Genomic DNA, 27,411 nt, shown 5'->3' with positions numbered 1-27,411 from the left:
ATACTCAAATCAAATCAAATAATTAAAGAGCAGCAGTAAAATAACAATATTACAGGGGTACCGGTACAGAGAGTAGCAGAAGCGTAGAGAGGGGGAGGGGGGGGCAATGCAAATAGTCTGGGTAGCCATTTGAATAGATGTTCAGGAGTCTTATGGTTTGGGAGTTGAAAGGTTTAGAAGCCTCTTGGACCTAGACTTGGCGCTCCGGTACCGCTTGCCGTGCGGTAGCAGAGAGAACAGTCTATGACTGGGTGCTGGAGTCTGACCATTTTTATGGTCTTCCTCTGACACCGCCTGGTATAAAGGTCCTGGATGACAGGAAGCTTGGCCCGGTAATGTACTGGGGTCGTACGCATTACACTTCGTAGTACCTTGCGGTCAGAGGCCGAGCAGTTGCCATACAGTGATGCAACCCGTCAGGATGCTCTCGATGGTCAGCTGTTGAACCTTTTGAATCTTTTTCAGTTTCCTGAGGGGAATAGATTTTGTCATGCCCTCTTAACGACTTGGACCATATGTGCTTGGACCATGTAGTTTGTTGGTGATGTGGACGCCAAGGAACTTAAAGCTCTCAAACTGCTCCACTACAGCCCAGTCGATGAGAATGGGGGCGTCCTCGGTCCTCCTTTTCCTGTAGGCCATAGTCCTTCTAGACTTCTGTCCTTCTGTACTATAGTCCTTCATTAGGTTAGGCCTCTAGGGACTAAAGTATCCCAAATAAAATGAGGGGGCATCTGCATAGCATTTTGCTTCATTTTGGCAGATTACTCATGCTTACTTCTGAATATTAACTCAGGTTTTCGCCCAGCGGCAAATGAGTTGGAGCTTTGGCAGGCGTTGGACCTGTGGCCGAAAAGTGTCCTGTTTGAATCCCGGGCTGGGCGCTGGGAAAAATGATCTGACGACAGGAGGGCTGCTGGGTTCACATCCTCAATACATCCTCACCTTTTGTTGGTCCCTTGAGCAAGGCCTTAACCCCACAACAGGCTCTCCATCCAGGGGAGCTGCACTGCAGCTTGAACCTGTGGTCGTCTCAACTGTATGTGTGAGGTCTGCTGAACCTGAGGTCATCTCAAACTGTATGTGTGAGGTCTGCTGAACCTGAGGTCATCTCAACTGTATGTGTGAGGTCTGCTGACCTGAGGTCGTCTCAAACTGTATGTGTGAGGTCTGCTGAACCTGTGGTCGTACTCAACTGTATGTGTGAGGTCTGCTGAACCTGAGGTCATCTCAACTGTATGTGTGAGGTCTGCTGAACCTGAGGTCGTCTCAAACTGTATGTGTGAGGTCTGCTGAACCTGAGGTCATCTCAACTGTATGTGTGAGGTCTGCTGAACCTGTGGTCGTCTCAACTGTATGTGTGAGGTCTGCTGAACCTGTGGTCGTCTCAACTGTATGTGTGAGTGTTGCTGAACCTGTGGTCGTCTCAACTGTATGTGTGAGGTCTGCTGAACCTGAGGTCATCTCAACTGTATGTGTGAGGTCTGCTGAACCTGAGGGTCATCTCAACTGTATGTGTGAGGTCTGCTGAACCTGTGGTCGTCTCAACTGTATGTGTGAGGTCTGCTGAACCTGAGGTCATCTCAACTGTATGTGTGAGGTCTGCTGAACCTGTGGTCGTCTCAACTGTATGTGTGAGGTCTGCTGTTTGAGGGGTTGAGAACGGAGCAGAAGACACATTGTTGTTTGCTGGAACTAACGGATAAAGTTGTATTGTATTTCATTGTAATGTAATGTATTGTATTGTCAGCCAGAGTTGACGTGGGCCATCGTTCAAACAAAGAGTTGCCTCCCTGGTCACCAGTGTGTTTGCATATAATGAATATCAATTATATTAGGCAATAAATAAGAGTAGGCACAATTATTGTGTCATGCAAAAATTATATAGATGTGTGTGTGTGTATGCTGGCAAAGATGTGTGTGTGTGTACTGGTGAGACAACCACATATCACAGTCAAATATACAGGGTACAAACATTTCATTCCAGCTATATAGCATTTTGCAAAACAAATATTCCTACACAAATATATTAATTAAATTCTTAGAACAACAGTATTTTACAGACACATGAAGGTTCTCATAAGAAATAATTTCTGATGAAAAATGACAAATGTGAAATATAACGTTTTAGAAATAAACTCTTTATAAGTTATTAAACAACATTGTCATCTCACCTCTTAGCCTTTGTGTCAGGTTCCCCAGAGAGACTCATTTTAGAGGCAGGGCCCTCCTCTTCTCTCTCCCCAGAGAGACTCATTTTAGAGGCAGGGCTCCCCTCTCTCTCCCCAGAGAGACTCATTTTAGAGGCAGGGCCCCCCTCTTCTTTCTCCCCAGAGAGACTCATTTTAGAGCACTGACCCCTAAACAGAGATCCAACATGTTGGTTGTGGTTAACATAGTGACAACTAATTATTGAATGACAATTGTTCTCTTTTATTCATTATCTCTTAGAAATAAAACATTTACTAACAGACACATCCGAACAGTGAGGTGATTTAATGCATCACATGAACATGTAGTCGTGACTGATAGGTTTCACCTCTTCTCCATGTAGTGGAACTATTGATAATAATGTCTCACTTTGTCTTTTAATCATTTCACTCATTCCAGTGTGTTGCCTTGTTCAACAGCTATGCTATTATTATGCTATTAATAAATATAATTCATAATAACAATGTTAAGAAAAGTATGTTCAGTGGTTTCATACCAAATTACACAAGAAGCAGGAAATCATTGTAATTTTGAAAACAACAAATGTTCTCATATTCTGTCAGATGATTTAGAACTATGAAACATTAACATTTTTACAAATTGTAAAATAACCACGATATACGAATCCTATAATACGATATACGAACAWTATGTTTCTGAATTTTATTGTCAASGCCAAGTTAGCTCCATGTTGTATGATTGAACTKTCACGTACCTGTCCCAGGTGAAATGGACTGTTAGATCTGMSTGTTTTACTGTCATTCACTATASTAAAATAACAMCATACAYTTAATGTCTCTACACACTTYACAATAATCCCTGKGAAGAKTCTTACCTTGTAGCCTGAATTCACAACCAGAACATGTCAAGTCATTGAGATATTWTCCGTTGTGYTGAGAGAGCACCTTCCTGATGACAAGTGTCTCTGTATCTRTGWTMYAGRTACAGTTGATCTTTGGATGCAATAATATCTGGTCAAAGTTTAGTGTCACAACACCATAGTATAAACATTAACATAACAGTGGTTTAACCTTTGGCCAGTGAAGGCCATGGCATAACTATAAAATGTAGAATCATTATGATGATCCAGTTTCATACTATAACATGTAGATTCATTATGATGGATCCAGGTTCATACTAAACATGTAGAATCATTATGATGATCCAGGTTCATACTATAACATGTAGAATCATTATGATGACCCAGGTTCATACTATAACATGTAGATTCATTATGATGATCCAGGTTCATACTATAACATGTAGAATCATTATGATGATCCAGGTTCATACTATAAATGTAGAATCATTATGATGGACCCAGGTTCATACTATAACATGTAGAATCATTATGATGATCCAGGTTCATACTATAACATGTAGAATCATTATGATGGATCCAGGTTCATACTATAACATGTAGAATCATTATGGTGATCCAGGTTCATACTATAACATGTAGAATCATTATGATGATCCAGGTTCATACTATAACATGTAGAATCATTATGATGATCCAGGTTCATATATATCATGTAGAATCATTATGATGATCCAGGTTCATACTATAACATGTAGAACATTATGATGATCCAGGTTCATACTATAACATGTAGAATCATTTGATGATCCAGGTTCATACATATAACATGTAGAATCATTATGATGATCCAGGTTCATACATATAACATGTAGAATCATTATGATGATCCAGGTTCATACTATAACATGTAGAATCATTATGATGATCCAGGTTCATACTATAACATGTAGATCATTATGATGATCCAGGTTCATACTATAACATGTAGAATCATTATGATGATCCAGGTTCATACTATAAAATGTAGAATCATTATGGATGGATCCAGTTCATACTATAACATGTAGAATCATTATGATGATCCAGGTTCATACTATAACATGTAGAATCATTATGATGGATCCAGGTTCAACATATCTCTAACTTTGAAGTATACAATGGGGTCCCACATTATTGACACCCTTGATAAAGATCAGCACAACTGACTGTATAGAATAAATAATTCAAATACTGAGCTACACTACTGGTCAGAAGTTTTAGAACTCATTCAAGGGTTTTTCTTTATTTGTACTATTTTCTACAATGTAGAATAATAGTGAAGACATCAAAACCATGAAATAACACATATGGAATCATGTAGTAAACTAAAAAAGTGTTAAACAAATCAACATATATTTGATATTCTTCAAATAGCCACCCTTTGCCTTGATGACAGCTTTGCACACTCTTGGCATTCTCTCAACCACCTTCATGAGGTAGTCACCTGGAGGGCATTTCAATTAACAGGTGTGCCTTCCTACTGTAATAGTTAATTTGTGGAATTTCTTTCCTTCTTAATGTGTTTGAGCCAATCAGTTGTGTTGTGACAAGATAGGGGGGTGTGCAGAAGAAGCCATATTTGGTAACAGACCAAGTCYATATTATGGCGAGAACAGCTCAAATAAGCAAAGAAAAAAGACAGTACATCATTACTTTAAGACATGATGGCCAGTCAATACGGAAAATGTCAAGAACTTTGAAAGCTTATTAAAGTGCTTTCGCAAAAACATTCAAGCGCTATGATGAAACTSGCTCTCATGAGGAACGCCACAGGAATGGAAGATCCAGAGTTACATCTGCTGCAGAGGATAAATTCATTAAAGGTACCAGCCTCAGAAATTGCAGCCCAAATAAATGCTTCACAGAGTTCAAGTAACAGACACATCTCAACATCAACTGTTCAGAGGAGACTGTGTGAATCAGGCCTTCATGGTCRAATTGCTGCAAAGAAACCACTACTAAAGGACAACAATAATAAGAAGAGACTTGCTTGGGCCAAGTAACACTAGCAATGGACATTCAACCGGTGGAAAGTTGTCCTTTGGTCTGGAGTCCAAATTTGAGATTTTTGGTTCCAACCGCCGTGTCTTTATGCCCAGAGGTTTTCTCCTCATGTATATTTCCCACCGTAAAACATGGAGGAGGTGTTATGGTGTGGGGGATGCTTTGCTGGTAACACTGTCTGTGATTTATTTAGAATTCAAGGCATACTTAACCAAAATGGCTCCCACAGCATTCTGCAGCGATACGCCATCCCTTCTRGTTTGGGCTTAGTGGGACTATAATTTGTTTTTCAAGAGGCCTGTACCTTACCTGCCCTAAACTCTCTCCTGGCCCCTTACACTTAAGGTCTGATTGTGATGCTAGGATTCTTTTTACTGTTGTTTTATTTCTTTACTTAACTACCACACACACACACAGACAACATTTTTCCCCACTATTGGTTAGAGCCTGTAAGTAAGCATTTCACTGTAAGGTCTACACCTGTTGTATTCGGCGCACGTGACAAATAAACTTTGATTTGATTTGATTACATATCTTACACTACTCATATCACATGTATATACTGTATTTTATACCATCTACTGCACCTTGCCTATGCCGCTCGGCCATCGCTCATCCATATACTTATATGTACATATTCTCATTCCACCCTTTAGATTTGTGTGTATAAGGTAGTTGTTGGGAATTGTTAGATTACTTGTTAGATATTACTGCATTGTCAGATCTAGAAGCATAAGCATTTCGCCTACACACATTAAACATCTGCTAACCATGTGTATGTGACCATTAACATCGCTGACCATGTGTATGTGACCATTACATCTGCTGACCATGTGTATGTGACCATTAAAATCTGCTGACCATGTGTATGTGACCATTAACATCTGCTGACCATGTGTATGTGACCATTAACATCTGCTGACCATGTGTATGTGACCATTAACCATCTGCTGACCATGTGTATGTGACCATTAACCACTGCTGACCATGTGTATGTGACCATTAACATCTGCTGACCATGTGTATGTGACCATTAAACATCTGCTGACCATGTGTATGTGACCATTAACATCTGTGACCATGTGTATGTGACCATTACATCTGCTGACCATGTGTATGTGACCATTAACATCTGCTACACATGTGTATGTGACCATTAACATCTGCTAACCATGTGTATGTGACCATTAACATCTGCTGACCATGTGTATGTGACCATTAACATTACTCTGCTGACCAGTGGTATGTGACCATTAACATCTGCTACCATGTGTATGTGACCATTAACATCTGCTAACCATGTGTATGTGACCATTAACATCTGCTAACCATGTGTATGTGACCATTAAACTCTGCTGACCATGTGTATGTGACCATTAACCATCTGCTGACCATGTGTATGTGACCATTAACATCTGCTGACCATGTGTATGTGCATTAACTCTGCTGACCATGTGTATGTGACCATTACATCTGTACCTGTGTATGTGACCATTAACATCTGCTAACCATGTGTATGTGACCATTAACATCTGCTAACCATGTGTAGTGATCATTAACATCTGCTTGACCACTGTGTATGTGACATTAATAACATCTGCACCATGTGAAATGTGACCAAAATGTTTTATTTGATGTGCCCAATGTGTTACTGCCTAATGACTCTTCACTGAATTTAACATACAGATAGAGAAGGATTTGGCTTGCCGGCTACAAGAGCACCAAGAGAATGGTTACCCTAAGGGCAAGCCCCACACACTCTTCCATCATCAATGGATTCATTTATTAATGGATATACTGATTTAAAATGTCAAAATCTCAACTGCATGGTGCAAAATCAGAGAATATTAACATATGGACTACAACACTTGGCAGTATAAATCATGACTTTAATATATGCACATAAGTAAGAAGGTCCTGTGGGTGGGATGGAGAACGGGAAAGAGGGGATACATGTGTATTTGCGTAATGCAGGTTATTTGTTTTTGTTTGTCTTGTCAATCCCAAAATATAAAAAACTTGATCACAAACAACAAAAACATTCTACAGACAAACAATATTTACAAACACAAGAAGCCCAATAATAACAAGATCATTTATTTCTAGATCAATTAAAACCAGTTTTTACAACACAGTGTGGTGATTCATTCTATTAATGAAGGACACGTGCTTAATGAAGGACACGTGCTTCTACACCGCATTGCTTGCTGTTTGGGGTTTTAGGCTGGGTTTCGTACAGCACTTCGAGATATTAGCTGATGTACGAAGGGCTATATAAAATAAACTTGAAAAAAACTTTAAAATAACTTGACTCTAGTTGACAATGTCTGTCAACTTCAATGGTGTGTATTCATGAATATTTATAATCATTGTCATGTTACCCAGTAAGAAACCAAAAATTGTTGCTTAAACAGAAGAGGGAAATAACAAAGAGTCACTGACGACACACCAAAAGGAAACGATGGGTTTTAGGGGTACTCTGAGAAACAGCCATGGGGGGTCCACTGAAAGTGACTAGTAACAACAACTGGAACCTAAAAGACACCCACCATGAGACCCACTAAATTCACCAAGAACAGGTAAACAAAGGAATCCCAAAGACAGGAAGCAAACCAAAAAGTGAAGCAAAACTAAAACAGGCAAGGTCAGATAAAGGATTGTTTTATAGAAATCAAAATGGGGAGCGCCAACTAAGAACGTTGACCCTCCAAATCTTCCAAGCCAACTGGAGCACTGGGCCAGCCACACAGGTGAAACATCACCCGACTAACGAGATGACAAGCCAGCAAAGGTGTAACACATACTGACTAACGAGGTGACACCATTGGTGCGCCCAACATGCTAATGTGCAACCTCAAATATGAATGAAAAATAAACGAAAGCCTGTAATATATGTTTATACACGAGAGAGATATTCTCTTGTTGCTCCAGTGTGTCTTACTGAACATGACCAGGATTAGAGTGAAACATCATGTTGTGTTTGACACAGGGACACTGAGAGTCATCCCAAACATAAAACCCTGGATAGAGGGGCTCAGTGAAAGTGGTGTGGAATGTGTACAGGTGGGTCAGTGTGTCAGAGGAGACTCTGTAGAGGACAGTGTGCCGGCTGGCCAGTCCAGAACACTCCTACTCTGTGGGAGCTGGAGGAGGAGATATCTATGGTAGTGGGATTATTATTATGCCAGGCAGTGTAACTGTGTCATAGCAGTCCAGACTCCAGGACTTGTCATTGTATCCAATCACACAGTCATAACCCCTCCTCTCTCTGCTGATTCCTTTATTGTCACTCCAATATCAGCCCCTTTCCCACTCCACTCTACCTCCAGTAACAGCGCCCAGTCAGACCCTCTCTACATAGCACCTGTTCCTGTCCTCAAATCTCTCTGGGTGATCAGGATACGGCTGCTTCTCTCTCCTACATGTCACCTTTCTGTCTCCTCAGACAGAGAGAGGTGTCTGTTTCTGTGTTTGGGTCCAGTGTGAGATCACAGGCATCTGATGGATGAAACCAGACATAATATTAGAAATCATCATCATTCACAATAGAATGTTAACTTACTTTTCACAAATTAATTTAATGTAGATTTTTTTAGGTGTCAAAGGAGAAGTTAAGGTAACTTGAGGCTTGTTGAATGATCATATGTAAATACTGTACGGTAATATAAAACACACTTATTCTGATTAATTACACACACATTTCTAATGTAACATGAGCCGCCAAACACATACACAGACACACATTGTCAAAGCAACTCTTTCTAAACTTTGGTGTCCTGATTTCTGCTTCTGTAGAACTACATATTATATTTAATATGACCAAGTAACTAATGATGGTGGTCTTTTGACTTAACTTGAATTAAGACTTATTCTTAGTCATATTCTTCACAGCAGTCAACACTTACATTTTCTAAGCCAGGCTTCATTGTGTCTCTCCACCATGTTCCACACTGTAGTGGTAAGCAGAAGAACAGACAGTCATTGAGTATACATGTGAACTCACTCAGACACACACAGACACACAACACACACACGATCAGCACTTGTGTAACACAGTTTCTCAGGACCCCGCAAGGTGGGAGTCCCCCCCCCCTCCTTAAAATAAAAACAACATTTAATGTATCAGCCAGACAGCAAATTAGGCCTATAGGCCAGGGACCATCAACTAGATTCAGCCTATAGGCCAGGGACCATCAACTAGATTCAGCCTATAGGCCAGGGATCAACTAGATCAGCTATAGGCAGGGACCATCAACTAGATTCAGCCTATAGGCCAGGGACCATCAACTAGATTCAGCCTATAGGCCAGGGACCATCAACTAGATTCAGCTATAGGCCAGGGACCATCAACTGATTCAGCCTATAGGCCAGGGACCATCAACTAGATTCAGCCTATAGGCCAGGGACCATCACTAGATTCAGCCTATAGGCCAGGGACCATCAACTAGATTCAGCCTATAGGCCAGGGACCATCAACTAGATTCAGCCTATAGGCCAGGGACATCAACTAGATTCAGCCTATAGGCCAGGGACCATCAACTAGATTAGCCTATAGGCCAGGGACCATCAACTAGATTCAGCCTATAGCCAGGGACCATCAACTAGATTCAGCCTATAGGCCAGGGACATCAACTAGATTCAGCCTATAGGCCAGTCGCGGCCGATTTCTTGACTGGATGGTCGGGGGGCATAATTACAAATAATTAATAGACTGCAAATTGACCGCAAGAAGCCCAAACAGATATGACGTTTGGCTAAAAGATAATAATTTCAAACCTTGCTTACATTTCTTTATGATCACGGTGTCATTTATTTGGTGGGAATAGTTGGGAACCGATGTCTTAAATTAAATCACTTTGTCACGACTTCTGCCGAAGTTGTTGCCTCTCCTTGTTCGGCGGTCGACGTTACGGTCTTCTAGCCATCATTGATCCATTTTTCATTTTCCATTGGTTTTGTCTTATCTTCCTACACACCTGGTTTCAATCCCATTCATTACCTGTTGTGTATTTAACCCTCTGTTTCCCCTAATGTCTTTGTCAGAGATTGTTTTTATGTCAGTGTTGTATTATGTGTCTGTATAGGTGTGCGACGGGTCCTCGTACCCACTTTTGTTTTTGATGTACATTTAGTGTTTGGAGTATGTTAGTGGACTGCTATAAAAGAGACTCCATTACACTCATTTGACTCTCCTGCGCCTGACTTCCCTGCCACCTATACACACGACTCTGACATACTTAGAGCTGATTTTCTTTTATATCCAACAATATATACAGTACCAGTCAAAAGTGTGGATACATCTACTCATTCAAGGGTTTTTCTTAATTGTTTAATATTTCCACATTGTAGAACAAAAGTGACAACATCAAAACTTTGAAATAAAACATATGGAATCATGTAGTAACCAACAGGACAATGACCGGTCACTCTCATGGAGTGCTGCATCAGATGACCTGGCCTCAATCACCCGACCTAAACCCAATTGAGATGGTTTGGGATGAGTTGGACCGCAGAGTGAAGGAAAAGCAGCCAACATGTGTCCTCAGCATCAACTACCATTCAGGCAGAGTTGCAAAGAAAAAGCCATATCTCAGACTGGCCAATAAAAAGAAAAGATTAAGATGGGAAGAAGAACATGGACACTGGACAGAGATATGGCTTTTTCATGCAACTAGGACAGAGAACTCTGCCTAGAAGGCCAGCATCCCGGAGTCACCTTTTCACTGTTGACGTTGAGACTGGTTTTTGCGTGTACTATTAATAAGCTGCCAGTTGAGGACTTGTGAGGCATCTGTTTCTCAAACTAGACACTCTAATGTACTTGTCCTCTGCTCAGTTGTGCACCGGGGCATCCCACTCCTCTTTCTATTCTGGTTAGAGTCAGTTTGCGCTGTTCTGTGAAGGGGGTAGTACACATCGTTGTACGAGATCTTCAGTTTCTATGGAATAGCCTTCATTTCTCAGAACAAGAATAGACTGACAGTTTCAGAAGAAAGTTATTTGTTTCTGGCCATTTTGAGCCTGTAAATGAACCCACAAATGCTGATGCTCCAGATACTCAACTAGCCTAAAAGAAGGCCAGTTTTATTGCTTCTTTAAACAGAACAAATGTTTTCAGCTTTACTAACTTAATTGCAAAGGGTTTTCTAATGATCAATTAGCCTTTCAAAATGATAAACTTGGATTAGCTAACACATCGTGCCATTGGAACACAGGAGTGATGGTTGTGATAATGGCCTGTACGCCTATGTAGACATTCCATGAAAAAATCTGCCGTTTCCAGCAACAATAGTATTTACAACATTAACAATGTCTACACTGTATTTCTGATAAATTTTATGTTATTTTAATGGACAAAAATGCCTTTTCTTTCAAAAACAAGGATATTTCTAAGTGATCCCAAACTTTTCAAAGGTAGTGTATGTGGGAACTCCTTCAAGACTGTTGGAAAAGATTCCAGGTGAAGCTGGTTGAGAAAATGCCAAGAGTGTGCAAACTGTCATCAAGGCAAAGGGTGGCTACTTGAAGAATCTAAAAATAAATATATTTTGATTTGTTTAACACTTTTTATTTTACTACATGATTCCATATGTGTTATTTCATAGTTTTAATGTCTCTTTATTTACAATGTAGAAAATATTGAAAATAAAGAAACAACTTGAATGAGTAGGTGTGTCCAAACTTTCAACTGGTGCTGTATATATATATTTTTGTTCAGAAAACTTGGGAGGGGGGGGGGGGGGGGGCAAATAAAACCACCCGTGGTCCAAATTTGTCCGTCAGTTGGGGAACCCTGCTATAGACTGTACCATGGTGCTGAAAATGCGACAAGTCTATGCGACTGCAGGCCTATCGAATCGATGATTGGTTTTCTGTGGTGCCAGGGACTGAATAGCTTTGCTTTAGCTGTTTATTGGTAGGCCTATTTGATCGTCATTTTCACATCTTTCACCTAACATTTCACAAAGTTATACCCAGTGTCACAATGCGGCCATTTTTAGACTTGGTTGGTGTCAATGATGCAATCACTTGTTGAGTAATTCAAGTTGGAAATTCTAACATTGTAGATTGTAACTGAATATGAATCTAGGCTGTCATCGTAAGTAACAATTTGTTGTTAACGGACTTGCCTGGATTATATAAAGGTTACATACACATATTTATTTTAATGACGGAACCACCCTCTCCCAGTTTGGATAGAAGTTGCYGTGCAAGTCCAGTCTATTACAAAGTCAAATAAACAGTCAGTCCACCCTCAAAACACTAGTTTACAAGGGATTGTTTCATTATGCAGTGTACTATATACAATATGTAGCTGCAATTTAGCTGCTACATTATATATACACAAAAGTATGTGGACACCCCTTCAAATTAGTGGATTTGGCTATTTCAGCCACACCCATTGCTGACAGGTGTATAAAATCGAGCACACCGCCATGCAATCTCCATAGACAAACATTGACAGTAGAATGGCCCGTACTGAAGAGCTCAGGGACTTTTAACGTGGCACCGTCATAGGACGCCACCTTACCAACAAGTCAGTTTGTCACATTTCTACCCTGCTAGAGCTGCCCCTGGTCAACTGTAAGAGCTGTTATTGTGAAGTGGAAACGTCTAGTACACCGGCTCAGCTGCGAAGTGGCAGGCCACTCAATCTCACATAACGGGACCGCCGAGTGCTGAAACGCGTAAAAATCATCTGTCCTCGGTTAAAAGACTCACTGAGTTCCAAACTGCCTCTGGAAACAACGTCAGCACAAGAACTGTTCGTTGGGAGCTTCATGAAAAAGATCCCTGTGCGCAATGCCAAGCGTCGACTGGAGTGGTGTAAAGCTTGCCGCCGTTGGACCATGGAGCAGTGGAAACGGGCTCTCTGGAGTGATGAATCACGCTACACCATCTTGCAGGCCAATGGATGAATCTGGGTTTGGCGGATGCCGAGAGGATTCTACCTGACCTCAACCCCATCAAACACATTTAGGATGAATTGAAATGCCAACTGTGAGCCAGGCCTAATCGCCCAACATCAAACGCCAGTTCATCAGTATGAACAAAATTGAAAACCATTTTTTTTAAGCCCTCTTGAACTAGTGTCCGCTAAAGATGATGATCTGTTTGCATCTGCCAGTATATTGGTTGTCCAATATCCAGACGACCTGTCCTCAGAGCTTCCTATACAATGAATCTGTTTCTGTAACGTGTTGAGTCCCGCAGTTCAAGTTGTTACAGAAGTGCTGTATATGAAGCACMACTTAGCTAGCCTGATAACTCAAACACGTCTGATATGAACATTGACATAAACCCTCTACATACYTGAGTTTCTCCAGTCTGCAGTGTGGATCCTCCAGTCYAGCAGAGAGCAGTCTGACTCCTGAGTCTCCTGGGTGATTGTAGCTCAGGTCCAGCTCTCTCAGGTGTGAGGGGTTTGACTTCAGAGCTGAGACCAGAGAAGTACAGCCTTTCTCTGTGACTAGACATCCTGACAGCCTGCAAAGAGTCAAATCATATTAAAACCACACTGCTATTCTTTGGTGGTGAAAATAGTGGCWGTGTATATTTTGTAACATTTTCAGATATATCAGTGTCCTGAAACCTGCTATATCTATTCATAAATGAATGTATCATTATAAAAACATGTTTTTTATCAAAGTATTGCTTGTAGAGACAAACAATGTATAGTACAAATATTTGAGTAGAATGACCAGACCATTTTAAAAAGCAGTACCAGTCAAAAGACAGACAGTGAGGTATCAGATTTAGATTGCATTGAGTATACAGTCCACACCATATCTATAATGACAGTGAGGTATCAGATTTAGATTGYATTGAGTAWACAGTCCACACCATATCTATTTTGACAGAGAAGAAACAAGTTTTAAATGATCTCTATAATCMAGCATTTTAGATTTGACATCAAATGTTTCATATGAGGTGACAGTATATAATGTCACCTTTTATTTTATGGTATTTTTTATACGTATCTGTTTCACCGTTTAGAAATGAGAACACTTTATTTACAGTGCCTAGCATAAGTCGAATATGAATATTGGACCAAGTACTNGTATTGCTTGTAGAGACAAACAATGTATAGTACAAATATTTGAGTAGAATGACCAGACCATTTTAAAAAGCAGTACCAGTCAAAAGACAGACAGTGAGGTATCAGATTTAGATTGCATTGAGTATACAGTCCACACCATATCTATAATGACAGTGAGGTATCAGATTTAGATTGCATTGAGTAAACAGTCCACACCATATCTATTTTGACAGAGAAGAAACAAGTTTTAAATGATCTCTATAATCCAGCATTTTAGATTTGACATCAAATGTTTCATATGAGGTGACAGTATATAATGTCACCTTTTATTTTATGGTATTTTTTATACGTATCTGTTTCACCGTTTAGAAATGAGAACACTTTATTTACAGTGTCTAGCATAAGTCGAATATGAATATTGGACCAAGTACTAAACGTTTGACTTCTTTAATACACTAAAAAGTGAATTTGTCCAAGTAATTAGGACTTCTTCAAATGGGAGAACTAGATACATAAAGTGCTTTTCATTTGTAAACAATAAAACAGATATGTATGAATACCTTCAAAATAAAAGGTGACGTTCTGTACTGTCGTCTATTATGAAGCATTCTATCTCAAATCCAAAATGCTGGAGTATAGCACCAGATTTAAAACTGTAAGCTTCACTGTCCAAATACATATGGTGTGGACTACACTGAGTGTACTAAACATTAGGAACACCTTCCTAATATTGAGTTGCACCCACTTTTGCCCTCTAAACAGCCAAAATTCGTCAAGGCATGAACTCTACAAGGTGTCGAAATGCGTTAGACAGGGATGCTGGCCCATGTTGACTCCAACGCTTCCCACAGTTGTGTTAAGTTGGCTGGTAGTGGATCTCTACTCCAAATAGCTTGTTCCATCTCATCACACAGACGCTCAATTGGTTTGAGATCTGGTGACGTGGCAGGCCACTGCAGTAAGCTGAATTCACTATCATGTTCGTGGAACCATTCCTGGACAATCCTAGTATTGTGGCATGGGGCGTTATCCTGCTGAAGAAAATATATTTGCAGATGGATACACTGCTGGCATGAAGGSATGCATCTGATTGGCAATGATGTTCAGATATCCTGTGGCATTAAAACAATGCTCCACTTTTATCAAAGRGCCACCAAAGGGCCACCATCGCACTACCACCACCAGCCTGCAATGTTGACACACGGCATGATTGATGCATGTACCCCATGCCACAGTTGCGCATTCTTCAATGGTTCTTGGGCATCAATGTTTATGGACTGTCAGTTGACTAACTGCAGCCTGTCTGTTGCTCTGTACAATTCACGTCAGCCTCCTTTGTCCTCTTTCATCAATAATCTGTTTTTGACCACTGGCCTGCTGGATGTCATTTGTGTGGTGGTACATTCTTTATACCACACAAGAAATTGTTAAGAGTGAAAAACCCAGCAGCGTTTAGGTGCCTTTTGGCAAACTCTAAGGGAGCTGTCGTGCCTTTACTGAGGAGTGGCTTCCTTCTGGCCACTTACACACAAAGGCTGTACTTCTCGATTTAGGAGCCACTGTGTCTTTCAATTTTTAATTGATGGAGTCCACTGTGTTCTTGGGACCTTCAATTCTGTAGAAATGTTTTGGTACCCTTCCCCAGATCTGTGCCTTGACACAATCCTGTCTTGGAGCTCTACGAAAAATATTTTCAACCTCATGGCTTGGTTGTTGCTCTGACATATGCAGTCCACTGTGGGACATTATAGACAGGTGTGTGCCTTTCCAAATCATGTCCAATCACTTGAATTTACCACAGGTCGACTCAAATCAAATTGTATAAACATCTAAGGATGATCAACGGAAAAGGATGCACCTGAGTTCAATTCGAGCAAAGGGTCTGAATACTTCTGAAAATAAGATAATTCAGTTTATTTTTTGAATACATTTGCAAAATTCCAAAACGTGTTTTCGCTTTGTCATTATGGGGTATTGTGTGTAGACTGATGACGACAACTTTGTATTTAATCAGTATTAGAATAACGCTGTAACATAACAAAATGTCAAGCGTCTGAATACTTCCCGAAGGACCTGTATGTGTGCCTGGTAAACACGTGGATCTGATAACAGTTACCACTTGTTGACCAACTATAGGAATACTGACCTCAGAGTCTCAAGTTTACAGTGGGGATTCCCCAGTCCAGAGAAGCAGCTTCACTCCTGAATCCTTCAGGTCATTGTTACTCAGATCCACTCTCTCAGGTGTGAGGGTTTACTTCAGAGCTGAGACCAGAGCAGCACAGCCTTCCTCTGTGACTCCACAGCCTGACACTGCAAATGATCATAATGATATTAAAACGGACTGTTAATTTAACAGAAGTAGTGTAGAAGGACAATGGCAGATGCATTTGGTTATTCTCTCACACAACATATAGATTCATCTTCCTCTCTAGAATTGTATTCGTATTGTTATACTAATGAACACCAATGCACTGATTCAATATGTTTTCAATAATACATATTTTTCTCTAAACTGAATATTTTTCCTGATGATAAGTACTTAAATGTATTTGTATGTACTCACAGAGCAGCTCTGGAGGCTTTGACCACTGGCAGCAGCCTTAGAAGACCTTCCTCTGATCTGGAGTATTCCTTCAGGTCAAAGACATCCATCTCCTTTTCTGAAGTCAGCAACACAAAGACCAGAGCTGACCACTGTGAAGGTGACAGTTTTGGCGTCTGAGACACTTCCTGATCTCAGGTAGCTTTGGATCTCCTCCACTAGAGAATGGTCATTCAGTTCATTCAGACAGTGGAACAGATTGATGCACCTCTCTGGGAGGGATTCTCCTCTGATCTCCTTGATGTACTTGACTGTTTCTTCATGGTCTTGTGAGCTGCTTCTTGTCGTTGTCAGTAGACCTCGTAAGTGCTTCTGATTGGACTCCAGTGAGAGGCCAGAAGGAAGCGGAGGAAAAGGTCCAGGTTTCCCGTCTCACTTTCTTAAGGCTTTATCCACAGCACTCTTGTAGACAGTAACTTCAGGCTTGTCTCTGAACAGTCAAAAATAGTGTTGATACTGATTGCGGTTTGGCCATTAGATTCTCATTGTTGTTGATGAAGGAGAGAACACATATACAGCAGCCAGAAACTCCTGAATGCTCAGATGCACGAAGCAGTACACCTTGTTCTGGTCAGCACACATTCCTCTTTAAAGAGCTGTGTGCACAATCCTGAGTAACTGAGGCTTCATTGACATCAATGCCAGCCTCTTTCAGGTCTTCTACACAGAAAATCAGATTGCCATTCACAAGCTGTTGAAAAGCCAGTTTTCCATTGACAGAATGCTCTCTTTATTCCAGTGTGGACCTGTCTCTTCTTTCCCAAGATACTTTTCATTCTTCTGTTGGATATGAAACATCACAAGGTGTGTGTACATCTCAGTCAGAGTCTTGGGCATTCTCTTTCTTCTTATGATTCAGCATATGTTCAAGGACTATTGCAGAAATCCAACAGAAGACTGGAATGTGGCACATGATGTGGAGGCTCCTTGATGTCTTTATGTGTGAGATGATTCTGCTGGCCAGATCCTGATCCCTGAATCTCTTCCTGAAGTACTCCTCCTTCTGTGAGTCATTGAAACCTCGTACCTCTGTCACCTGGTCAACATACCCTGAAGGGATCTTATTGGCTGCTGCAGGTCGGGTAGTTATCCAGAGGAGAGCAGAGGGAAGCAGATTTCCCTTGATGAGATTTGTCAGCAGAACATCCACTGAGGTTGACTTGGTGACGTCACAACAGATCTTGTTCTTCTGGAAGTCTAGGGGCAGTCGGCACTCATCCAGACCATCAAAGATGAACAGAACTTTGTACTTGTCATAGTTGGAGATTGTTGATTGTTTGGTTTCCACTGAGAAGTGGTTGAGAAGTTCAGTCAAAGTGTGTTTTTCCCCTTTCATCAAATTCAGCTCCCGAAAAGGGAATGAAAATACAAATTGGACATCCTGATTTGCTTTTCCTTCAGCGCAGTCCAGAATGAACTTCTGCACAGAGATTGTTTTTCCAATGCCAGCGACCCCCTTTGTCAGCACAGTTCTGATAAGTTTGTCTTGTCCAGTTAAGGGTTTGAAGATGTCGTTACATTTGATTGCAGTCTCTGGCCTTGCTTGTTTCCTGGTTGTTGTCTCAATCTGTCTCAGCTCATGTTCATTATTGACCTCTCCTTTTCCACCCTCTGTGATGTAGAGCTCTGTGTAGATCTTATTGAGAAGTGTTGGGTTTCCTTGTTTAGCGATCCCCTCAAATACACATTGAAACTTCTTCTTTAGATTAGATTTGAGTTCACGTTGGCAAATCACAGCAAGTTCATCTGAATGAAGAATTAACACAGAGGATATTRATATTACGTCTGTTTTAATGCCTACAGTGGTTTTAGGACTATGTTGTAAATTATAACCATTGTTTTCTATTAACTGTCTGTATAAATGTTTTCATAATGCATTACACACTGGTGTGACTGATTCTATTATTATTAATATTTTTTACGGCATTATTAATGTTCTCTCTCCTTCTTTCTCTCTCTCTCTCTCTCTCTCTTTCTCCAACACAACACAGCCCTGCTGCTACTTGATGAGGTCACTAGGTGTTGTGTTAAGGCTGCTACAATATCATTGAGTTACACAGCTACTTTAGCTGTACTTTAGTYACAGCTTTTAAATGTTTGCAATAAAACAGCATTCAACTTGAGGCAGACAGCTCTTACATTTCTCCAGTGTGTCAGCAAGCTCCTTCTGGTTCATTTTCCTCAGGATGTGCAGTGTGATCTTCAGAGCCCCCTCTCTGGCACTGCTCTCCTGCTTCTCATCTTCAGCATCCACCACTTCCTTATCCTGCTTCTGACTCTCAAAGCCTTCTGGGAGTTCTGGACTAAGAATCCTCTTGAACATCTTCAGCTCGTTCTTCACAAATGCCAGAATTTTCTCTTCAAGCAACTGAAATAAATCAAGTAAATAGGTTAAGCAAGAGACAAAATGCTTTCTCATCAACACGTTAATGAATGATTGACAGATCAACTTTACTTGAGATAAACAAAAACAAATGTACATAACAGGATCACATACACTGAATATGGAGGCCAGGTCTGTTTGATGACTTCTGGAAAGACGACCACTGAAATCTTCTGACTCTGATCTCTCCTGTTGGTTTCTGTGGACAAAACATGAGATTAAATTTCCTCATCCAGAGAGTCACACACACACACACACACACACACACACACACACACACACACACACACACACACACACACACACACCACACACACACACACCACACACACACACACCACACCACACACACACACACACAACACACACACACACAACAGAGAGAGGAATGTTGTGTTTGTTTAATATTGTTTTAGGACTATGAAAATGGAAAAAAAAGATTAGCCTATGGATTATGAAAACAACAAAAATAATTTGGAAATGGGAGAGGAGAAATGACTAGAGACAGTGTTGTTTAACTCACTGACCATGAACCATGAGTTCTTCTTACCTTTGATCAGTAGAAAAGTCTCCCTCTCTGAAGTCTCTAGGTGGATCCATAGACCAGTCACTCTTCATGGACACACAGCTGGGTACAGGGGAGGCTGGTCTCTCCTGCTTGATTGGGCTTCAACACAACAGAGAGAAACATTACATCTCTCATCTACTATCAGCTCAGATGGGGAAACATATTTTATTTAACCTTAATTTAATTTGGCAAGTCATAAACAAAAATAATCACATGATTTATCCTTCTCTCTGTGACCGCCGATAACTTCAGAACAAAGTTGACTACAAATATAAACTTACCAATGTCTTCGCAATTAATACAAACATGCGACGTATAAAATTATTCTTCAAATTAAAACTGGGATGACTGCATTAAAATATAAACAGAAGGCTAAAGGTCTATTTCACTCATATTGAAATGCATTTCATGTTCAATCAATTGAGTTCTATTTGCTACTTGTAGGCTACTGTCTGTAATTGGTCTCCTTATATTTCCTGAAAGCATTGAAAGTAGTGGAAGGCGCTCAACTAACGTTTGTCGAGGTGCGACCAAAACATGTGATCATCATTAGAGAAAAAAACATTTGCAACACTCGCTCACCATTAAACATGATTTGTTTATTGAAGCAAGATCAGAATAATCACACAAAGGGAATGGACAAGTTCGTGTAGGGCACCACGTGGAATGAGTGTCTACGATTGTCTCCCGCTGAGTTGTGTTCAGTTTGCTTGAAAGTTTGCTACGTTTACATAACGATTTGAAGTGAAGGACACACTTCCACAAATCTTTCTTGGACATTCTTGAATGGATTTTAGGTTACATTAGGTCCCGTTTGGCGAGGTGTGGCTTGAAGCAATGAGTGACGTATTTAAACAGCTGTGGCCATGCTGACAACGTTCCCCAACCTACAACCCAACCCTGTTTTTCAACTGGTCCTTCAGTACACCGCCGTTTCCGTTCAATTGAAGGTTCATGAAGGTAAAACATACTGAATGCAGCCCTGGTGGTGCTAATGAGAGGGTGTGGTAGACTATAGAGTGCCACATTGTGAGTCATAGTACCCATAAAACCTAGCAGTCAAACAGGGAAATGGTTCCAATCATTTTTCCCATAAAGGATTTTAAAAACATTGAAAATAAGGTCTGTGTTTCCCCTGCCGTGACGTTTTGATAACCGTGTAAAACGCTCTAAGAAAAGGTGACTTTTCTCAATATATTCACATGTATTTACCCTCCCAAAATGAAAYRCTAATTAGCTGCTAATGTGGCTRTCATAATGAACTWGAAATGCCATGATGACCTGAGCGAGACTGCCGATGCAAAGCTAATCTCTGGATTAACTATCTAATGTTAGTTAAATATTGTAATGAATAAATTGGCTACATGTCTTTAAATAGACCGTGCTGTGAACTGTCTTGTGCAAGTTTTAAATTGACACAAAACCTCTTAGCAAAGGTGTCAGCTAGAGATCACGTGCAGGAGCTAGTAGTTTTACTTTGATGCTAATTAACAGTTTTGAATCAGAGTAAATGGAGCCGGATATATTGCGAAAAGTCAACTCCTCCGAGAGATTTACACCGTTGTCAAAACGTCATTCCAGGGAAAGCCTACACTAACAAAGAAAGGGGCCTTTCACAAAAACATACTATAGTCCTTATGTAGGTTAAGACCTCTGGGGACTAAACTATCCAAGGAAGGGATCCAGAACATCACTCTCTGGATGTCTCCAACACATTTGTTTTTGCTGACTTGTTCAATTCCCCAATAAAATAACTCACAAAGCGAGTGAACTCTCTCTTTGAAATGAAGGGTCACTGGGGTGTTGGGGTCAGCACATCAAATGGCATTTCAGTACTCACAAATTCTAGTGAGTAACTTGGTCTATCATGTGTAAAATAAGCCGCACAGGCAGCGAATCATGTAGATCACATTGCGAGAATTTAGATCATGTAGATCACATTGACCCAATCCGGGGTAGGAGAACCCTTAGATACATTTGGTTTACTGGCATTGAGTACAATTACCGCACTTGTATTTGCTGGGGGATTAGGCAGTAGGCTTTTACTGGTTCCACTACTGTATTTGACCACTAGGTGGAAACATTGACCACAGTAACGCTCACCCTGATGAGAAGACCAACCTGTAGAGTACCAGTACCACAGTATGAGTCATAATACCCATAAAACCTAGCGGTCAAATAAGGAAATGGTTCCAATCGTTTTTCCACCATAATTTTTTCCCAAAGGGTATTTTAGAAACACTTAAAATAAGGGTTGTGTTTCGTGTAGGCTTACCGTGGCGTGACGCTTTGATAGCTGTGTTATTCTCTCTAGGACAATATCTTTTAATATATTTACTATATTTACCCCCCAAAATGAAAAAGAACTACAAAAACCCTGGAATGAGTAGGTGTGTCCAAACTTTTGACTGGTACTGTAGTAATGAATAAATTGGCTACATTTCTTTAAATGGACAATTCTATGAACTGTCTTGTGCAAGTTTAAAATTGACACAATATCTGTTAGCAAAGGTGTCAGCTAGAGATGACGTGCAGGAGCTTGCAGGGATTTGTAGTCTAGCATGATGTCTGCTTTGATGTTTTAAAAAAATGAACGGTGGAAAAATGATTGGAACCATTTCCCTGTTTGACTGATGGGTATTATGACACCTCCACTATGGGGCTCTATAGTCTACCACACCCCCTCTCCTCAGCACCACCAGCTGAAGAGAGCTTCTCCCTAAGTGTCTTCCCCTGCCCTACATCAAACTCATTCCACGGAGGGACGTGATTTAGTGGATTTTTATTGGGTAAACATCTCTAGGAGCTGATCCATTGTTATTATTGGGAATAATTATTTGATTTACTTATTTTATTTAAGCCTTAATTTACCAGGTAAGATGACTGAGAACATATTCTCATTTACAGCAACGATCTGGGGAATAGTTACAGGAGAGATGAGGGGGGATGAATGAGCCAAATGTAAAAAGGGGATTATTAGGTTATTAATTCTTATGTTAAGGAAAGATTTGAATGGATAAAGCTGATCGGAGAGCAGCGCTGCCTTTCTTTAGATCCTATCAGTATCAACACATGCTCTAATGACGCATTTAGTGGTGTTTTGGGAAACAGATGTTACATCTTCATCTGATGTAGGAAAGATGCATCGTTAAAATACTCGGAATCCTAAATTCCATCGCTGTCAGGAAACTGGCCGCAGAGAGACTTACAGTACAGTTGCCGTACAGCAGGAAATTCAAACTTGTAGTGTATTCAAGGGTTGAAAAGGCATACATTTTAGGATAGCTAGGTGAAACAACCACATATCACAGTCAAATATACAGGATGCGAACATTCCATTCCAGCTAAACTATGGATATATAGCGTTTTGACAACTATATATGAATACTAAATCTATGAATTAAACATCTGAGAACAATAACATTGAAGGCTACCCATAAGCAATCATTTCTGATGAAAAACACAAAACACAAACACAAAGCGTTTTGGAAAAAAACGTAATAAATTATTCAACAAAATTGTCATCTCACCTCTTTGCATTGGAGTAATCGTCCCCAGAGAGACTCGTTTTAGAGGCAGGGCCCCACTCCTCTCTCTCCCCAGAGAGACTCGTTTTAGAGGCAGGGCCCCCCTCCTCTCTCTCCCCAGAGAGACTCGGAGAGATCTCACGCTCACCGCGGAACTTTTTGTTCTTTGGAAGACCCGTGGGGAAGAGGCGGGAATGCCGGGTGTAGGGACTTTTGTTTCTTGACGACACAGGCTGGGGAAGAGGGAATGGGGTGTAGGGGCACTTTTTTGTTCTTGAGACCGGTGGGAAGTTAGGGGAATGGGGTGTAGGGACTTTTGTTCTTGAGATCGGTGGGGGAAGAGGGGAATGGGGTGTATGGGACTTTTGTTCTTGAGACCTCGGTGGGGAAGAGGGGAATGGGGTGTAGGGACTTTTGTTCTTGAGACGGTGGGGAAGAGGGGGAATGGGTTGTAGGGACTTTTGTCTGAGACCGGTGGGAGAAGAAGGGAATGGGGTGGTAGGGACTTTTTGTTCTTGAGACCGGTTGGGGAAAGAGGGAATCGGGGTGTAGGGACTTTTGTTCTTGAGACCGGTGGGGAATGAGGGGAATGGGGTGTAGGGACTTTTGTTCTTGAGACCGGTGGGGAAGAGTGGAATGGGGTGTAGGGACTTTTGTTCTTGCGACCGGTGGGGAAGAGGGGAATGGGGTGTAGGGCTTTTTGTTCTTGAGACGTGTGGGGAGAGGGAATTGTGGTGTAGGGACTTTTGTTTCTTGAGACGGTGGGAAGAGGGGAATGGGGTGTAGGACTTTTGTTCTTGAACCGGGTGGGGAAAGGAGTGAATGGGGTGTAGGGACTTTTGTTCTTGAGAACCGGTGGGGAAGAGGGAATGGGGTGTAGGGACTTTTTGTTCTTGAGACCGGTTGGTTGGAAGAGGGGAAATGGGGGTGTAGGGACTTTTGTTCTTGGGAGAGCCCGGTTTTGGTGAAGAGGGGGGAATGGGGTGTAAGGGACTTTTGTTCTTTTGAGACCGGTGGGGAAGAGGGGAATGGGTGTAGGGACTTTTGTTCTTGAGACGCGGTGGGGAAGAGGGGAATGGGGTGTAGGGACTAATGTTCTGGAGACGCGGTGAGGACGAGGGGAATGGGGGTAGGGACTTTTGTTCTTGCGACCGGTGGGGAAGAGTGGAATGGGGTGTAGGGACTTTTTGTTTCTTGAGACCGGTGGGGAAGAGTGGTGGGGTTGTAGGGACTTTGTTCTTTGAGACGGGGGGAGAGGGGAATGGGTGTAGGGACTAATGTCTTGAGACCCGGTGGGGAAGAAGTGGAATGGGGTTGTAGGGACTTTTGTTCCTTTGAACCGTGGGGCAGAGCGGGGAATGGTGTAGGGACTTTTGTTTCTTGAGACCGGTGGGGAGAGGGGAATGGGGTGTAACGGACTTTTGTTTTTTGGAGACAGGTGGGGAGAGGGGAATGGGGTGTAGGGAATTTTGTTCTTTGAGACACGTGGGAACGAGGAATGGGGTGTAGGGACTTTTGTTCTGTGAGACCGGTGTGGGAAAGAGGGAATGGGGATTGTTTCTGGACTGTTGTTCTTGAGACCGGTGGGGAAAGAGGGAATGGGGTTGTAGGGACTTTTGTTCTGAGACCGGTGGGAAAGAAGAGTGGAACTGGGGTGTAGGGACTTTTGTTTCTTGAGACGGTGGGGAAGAGGGAATGGTGGTTCTTTTTATTTCTTTGAATTTTAATGTAAAAAGGGACTTTGTTCTTGAGACCGGTGGGGAAAGAGGGGAATGGGGTTGTAGGGACTTTTGCCAACACTACTGTGGTTAGCACAACCTCGTGATTTATTTAACTTCCTTGTTGTTCTTTGTGATACTAGGGGGGGGGGGACTTTTTGAACTTTCTGTTTGCCTTTGCGCAGTTAACTGAGAATACTCAATAGTAATAATGCAGTATCACTATATCTCTCTGCCTTCCCATTGGTTTTGTCTCTGTATCTCCTAACCCTCCCTCTCAGATTTAGATGTCACATAATCCCTTTGTGTGTGTGTGTGTGTGTGTGTGTGTGTGTGTGTGTGTGTGTGTGTTGTGTGTTGGGTGTGTTGTGTTGTGTGTGTGGGTGTGTGTGTGTGTGTGTGTGTGTGTGTGTGTGTGTGTGTTGTGTGTGTGGTGTGGTGTTAAGCGTGTGTGTAAGCGTGTGTGTAAGCGTGTGTGTAAGCGTGTGCATATGTGAGTGTAACCTAATGTTTATTATAAGTGTCTACTTTTCATTGAAAACATTTAGTCAGAATTGTTTTCTTAAAGTTATTAGTTTTTTTGGCCCATCATTTGTCGCCATAGCAACATGGACAATACGGTTAAAGCTGACTGAATAGTTTCAGGATCTGAGATTGTTTGGTGTCTTCACCTGCAACTAACCAGAGTTTCAGTAACCCAGCTGATAAATTACAGAACACGGCTTTATAAGAAGGAAAAAGCATGTATTCTCATATTCACTGTTATCTTTCTACCTTCCTCCATGTCTCATATTCACTGTTATCTTTTCACCTTCCCAATACCTTCCTCCATGTCTCAATATTCACTGTTATCTTTCTCCTTCCCAATACCTTCCTCCATGTCTCATATTCACTGTTATCTTTCTACCTTCCCAATACCTCCCCATGTCTCATTATTCCCTGTTATCTTTCTACGTTCCCAATACTTCCTCCATGTCTCATATTCACTGTTATCTTTCTACCTTCCCAATACCTTCCCCATGTCTCATATTCCCTGTTATCTTTCCTTCCCAATACCTTCCTCCATGTCTCATATTCACTGTTATCTTTCTACCTTCCCAATACCTTCCTCCATGTCTCATATTCACTGTTATCTTTCTACCTTCCCAATACCTTCCCCCAGTTCAGAGATGGCATGGATGTGTGTGTGTGCAGTCCTTCAGTCTCTATGAGCCAGATGCCGGTTGGTGTAAGAGAGGCTACTTCCTCTTCAGGACCGTCAGAAGTTATGTGAATTCCTCTTGTGTAATTGTCAGTAACTTTAAAACTTACAGTTACAAAATGGCTGTTGAAACTGTGGGCCACATTTCTCGGCAACATTAGAAGTGGGATAAATGTGTTGATTTGAGGACGACCGGCAGACTGTGGTAAGTCCAGGCTACATAGAACTTTACAGTTAGATCGCTGTAGACATTCAATAGACAGAAAGCTTGAGATATGATCCGTTATCATGCTGACCGACCTGATGGTCTCCGTAGGAAATGTTGTGAAAATATCACTACATTCTCTGTTATTTAGACTTAAAACTGGTTTGAAGGTGATCAGTCCTGCCACTGATGCCTATGTGAACTGATCTGAACAGGTTTAGGCTGGTCATCTATGATAGGTAGCTATAGCCGAGGTATAGACCTCGATCTGTATATCACTAACAAAACGCTATTATACATTATAACCTAGCCTACTTTACATAATATAAAATATCTTACTTGTTGCAAAAACCTTTCTGAATGGATAAATTATTTCCCCCTCAGATCAATCATGTCTGTTTTAGCCCTTCTGTCTACATTCTCGATCGTTTAGAAAAAACAGATTGAAAGAAATAGCCTACTTTTAATAATACAAATAAGTGTGAGACATGGCCTTGTGTTGCTGCACTGTCATAATGACCTTAACAAACAGTGACTTATTATTATTATTTATATTATGACAGTTCCCATGGAGAAGAGATGTCACAACTACATAGTTCATGTGATTGCATTAAATCACTCTAATGTTTCGATATGTCTGTTAGTAAATGTTTTATTTCTAAGAATTAAAATTAGTTGTCACTGTGTTAACCCAACCAACATGTTTGGATCTCTGTTTAGGGGTGTGTTCTAAAAATGAGTCTCTCTGGGGAGGGAGAGAGGGGGGCCCTGCCTCTAAAAGAGGTCTCTCTGGGGAGAGAGAGGAGGGGGCCCTGCCTCTAAAAGAGTCTCTTGGGGAGAGAGAGGAGGGGGGCCCTGCCTCTAAAACGAGTCTCTCTGGGGAGAGAGAGGGAGGGGGCCCTGCCTCTAAAACGAGTCTCTCTGGGAGAGAGAGGAGGGGGGCCTGCCTCTAAAACGAGTCTCTCTGGGAGAGAGAGGAGGGGGGCCCCTGCCTCTAAAACGAGTCTCTCTGGGGAGAGAAGGAGGGGGCCCTGCCTCTAAAACGAGTCTCTCTGGGGAGAGAGAGGGGGGGGCCCTGCCTCTAAAA

At 41.4% G+C, this 27,411-nt stretch overlaps 1 pseudogene; it reads right to left on the bottom strand.

Annotated features, from left to right (window-relative positions):
- The window catches only part of LOC112081133 (uncharacterized), a 48,744-nt pseudogene that overhangs the window by 16,959 nt on the left and 4,374 nt on the right, over positions 1-27,411 (bottom strand).

The sequence above is a fragment of the Salvelinus sp. IW2-2015 genome, linkage group LG8 (assembly GCF_002910315.2).
Source record: "Salvelinus sp. IW2-2015 linkage group LG8, ASM291031v2, whole genome shotgun sequence".
NCBI lineage: Eukaryota > Metazoa > Chordata > Actinopteri > Salmoniformes > Salmonidae > Salvelinus > Salvelinus sp. IW2-2015.
This window is presented reverse-complemented; position numbering and strand designations above follow the sequence as displayed.